Source organism: Pongo pygmaeus, chromosome Y, assembly GCF_028885625.2.
Source record: "Pongo pygmaeus isolate AG05252 chromosome Y, NHGRI_mPonPyg2-v2.0_pri, whole genome shotgun sequence".
Taxonomy (NCBI): Eukaryota; Metazoa; Chordata; class Mammalia; order Primates; family Hominidae; genus Pongo; species Pongo pygmaeus.
The window spans coordinates 14376003-14379617 of record NC_072397.2 but is presented as its reverse complement, the minus strand read 5'-3'; the positions used below and the strand labels follow the sequence as shown (position 1 = coordinate 14379617).

General features: G+C 51.6%; 1 pseudogene; it reads left to right on the top strand.

Annotated features, from left to right (window-relative positions):
• The first annotated feature begins 430 nt into the window (after positions 1-430).
• Positions 431-3188, top strand: LOC129025844 (testis-specific Y-encoded protein 8-like; annotated as a pseudogene).
• The last annotated feature ends 427 nt before the right edge of the window (positions 3189-3615 follow it).

Sequence of the window (3615 nt, the reverse complement as noted above, 5' to 3'; positions counted from 1 at the left end):
GTCAACCTGGCCCCAGCAACCAGAGAGAGTTCTCTGGATCTGCAGTATTGCTTCCGTACCATCCAGCTGGCCTGCCTAACGAAGAGAGATGTTTCATGTGTTCATGACACATAGAGATTTTCATGGCTTGCCACACTCAGGATGTCAGGACACAGGGCTGCCGTGCCCACAATTCCAAATGCCACGCAGCCCGTCTGTCCCAGGATGCCGAGCTACCGGGCACAAGCTCCAAGGGCTTCTCGGAGGAGGTTTGGGGAGAGGAGTTGGCGTTAGGGGGAGTTGGAGATGCAGGCCCACCAGTGGCTGTGCCGCCCAGGGAGACGCCCACCGCCCTCCCATTCATTGGCCAGCATGGGAGGAAGGCGGTCGCAGCGCGGCTCCCCGCGCTCTTCCCGCGCAGTCCATTAGGGGGCGCCCGGGAGCCCCGCGCATGCGCACTGAGGGCCCGCTGACCCACTGGGTGCAATAAAGGCTGCGGCCGGGTTCGTGTGGCTCGGTTCGGGCAGCATAGGCCTTGCTCAGTGGGAGTGCGGAGGAGGGCACCGTCTTCAGGATGGAGGCTGTACAGGAGGGGGCGGCCGGGGTGGAGAGTGAGCAGGTGGCTTTGGGGGAGGAGGCGGTGCTGGTGTTGGATGACATAATGGCGGAGGTGGAGGTGGTGGCCCAGGAGGAGGGCCTCGTGGAGCCGCAGGAGGAGGCCCAGCGGGCACAGCCTGGCCCTGGGCCCATGACCCCAGAGTCTGCACTGGAGGAGCTGCTGGCCGTTCAGGTGGAGCTGGGGCCGGTTAATGCCCAAGCCAGGAAGGCCTTTTCTCGGCAGAGGGAAAAGATGGAGCGGAGGCGCAAGGCCCACCTAGACTGCAGAGGCGCGGTCATCCAGAGCGTCCCTGGCTTCTGGGCCAATGTTGTATCCTTCTCAGTGTTTCTTCTGCCTTTCTGGTGGAGAGGTGCTCTCGGGGAAGTGTAAGTAACTTATGGGCAGCTTGGCATCGATGTGACGCCACCTTTGGGGAACAAAGGTGAGTTGCCCCGGACAAATGTGGCTAGGGAAAACTGCAGCAGGCGTGGGTACTATTTTCCTGCGTGCGGCAGAGAAACCCTTGGTGATGCCGAGCAGCAGACGTTTGGGGCATGTTTTTGAAGAACAGAAGCGAGTTCAGACCAGAATAGGTTTTTGTGTGCATCAAGCTATTTTTAAGGCAGTGTGATTGCTCCCCCTTTCTAGTCCGATCTGGGACTGGGCGTCTTCGGCTATAAGCAGGTTCTGCCACTCCTCAGACACCAGCAAGTCTCTGCAAATCACACCTCCGCATGTCAGTGCAGTCAGCCTCAGAATTATACACCCTCTGTGAAGCCAAGGGGCCTTATTTTAGGGGTAGGGGGAGGCGAAAGGAGGTCATATACTTGGAAGCAGATCTGAGAAATCCCCTACCCCAGCCTCTGGGTGCTCTTAGGCCTTCTTCTCTGTTGCTCCTAGCTTCTCCTTCCACCGCATGTAAAGCCTCTTTGACCTAAATCAGATTGCAAACCACCCCCAGATGTCAGCCCTGATCACTGACCAAGATGAAGACATGCTGAGCTACATGATCAACTTAGAGGTGAGGACAGCAAGACTGAGGCTAGAGGGTTTAGTGGGGGAGGGTAAGGGAAATAATTGGTTCCTGTGAGCAACAGTTGGCACCTCACCCAAAAAGGTATTTAAACTTTCTCCACCTTGTCCTGACAGGTGGAAGAAGTGAAGCATCCCGTTCATCTCTGCAGGATCATGTTGTTCTTTCGGAGTAACCCCTACTTCCAGAATAAAGTGATTACCAAGGAATATCTGGTGAACATCACAGGTGACAGGTGGCTCCCAGGATGGGTAGTGGAAGGAAGATGGTGGGTGGATCATTGCCAACGTGATCCAGTCCCCTTCCCACAAAACTTTCTGTCTCTGTAGAATACAGGGCTTCTCATTCCACTCCAATTCAGTGGTATCCAGATTATGAAGTTGAGGCCTATCGCCGCAGACACCACAACAGCAGCCTTAACTTCTTCAACTGGTTTTCTGACCACAACTTCGCAGGATCTAATAGGATTGCTGAGGTGGGTCCTCACTGGGAAACATCAGCAATGACCCTGGTGTGTTCCCACCTGTTTGGGTCACCAGTCTGAGCCCTGATGAGGCGTTTGCCGATTGATTCCCCTGACAGATCCTATGTAAGGACCTGTGGCGCAATCCCCTGCCGTACTACAAGAGGATGAAGCCACCTGAAGAGGGAACAGAGATTTCAGGTGAGCCGTTCAGTTGGAACTGGAGCTGTTTGATGCCCACTATGAGGGGGTTGACACACCTGCCTATTCAGGGAGCCTGGACGCTCGTTTCAGAAATGTAGAAATTGAGGCTGCTTTCCTATATGTAGAAATTCCTTGAGAGGACGAGAGAGAGTGACAGAATCCAGGACATTCATGGCATTGGGCTGAAAAAGGCAGATTAGAGACTGCACTGCAAGGCAGGTTATAGCTGTGAGTCTTAAGCCCAGGGGAGCATAGTCCATTTCCAGAATCACTGAGAAGTGAAGCTGAAAATCATTCACTTCAATCTGTAGCCCTTGATTCCATGGCCGTCAACCCCAGCGGCAGTCATCCTACCTACTCCATGAGATTGGGCTCCCTGAATGTGCCTCCTGGTCATCCCTGTCCTAGACCGCAAAGGATTGTTTAGATTGATGGATTTCCTTGAGCTATTGCCGCATCAGATTTCTGTGTGCTTTTAGTGTACAATGCATCTTGTTAGCTGACTCCCCTCACAGAGAGTACTGGGAATGGGGCAGGTATTGCGGAGAACAGTTTGTAACCCATGGTAGGAGGAAGTTTAAGAGATCACAAATGGGGAAGGGATATCCTTTTCTCAGCGGGCCCTGCAATTAAAACATTTCAAAGTATGGCTGAGAGAAATGCGTTTTGACATGCGTTTGTGTTTCTCTAGGGGACTCCCAGATGTTGAGTTGACTGTGAGGGAGCATCGGACCTTACTTAAAACAGCAGAACTCCTAAAAAGTTACTACCGTATGCAGGATGTCAGTACTCAGCATGGTCTTATGCCCAGGAAGTAAAGGAAAAACCGACCCAGTCACAAAAAAATCAGACAGGAAAAGGGGGTAAACTTGGATTGTATGGAATGCCAAATAAATATTCTCAAGAATGTTTGACTGTGTGTGTGTGTGTTTGTTTCTGTGTGTGTGTGTACGTTTATCCCCTGGATTTGGGTGTCATATTGAATTGATCAATCAATATGCTTTATTTTCTTCATGGAACTGACCCGTCTGTGTTGGAGCTGGGCCTCTAAAATTGTGGAGTGAATGGGTGTGGAATGTGTTGGGATTCTTCCTACAGGACAGAGTTGGGGAGGTCAAAGCAAAAGACAGCTTAGTTGGAAACTTACTTTGTCCTATGGAAGCAGAAGTAGTTCAAGGAAAGGGGTTAAGGTTTCCACAGCCCAGTTTGCTGGGACCTCTAAAATCCTTCATTTTGGGTATCATCATACACAATAGATAAGCACAGGATGATGGAAATCTTGAAGTTCCCTTTCTTGTTGAATTCACGTTCTTTTAAAGGTGAATGCATAATCCTTTT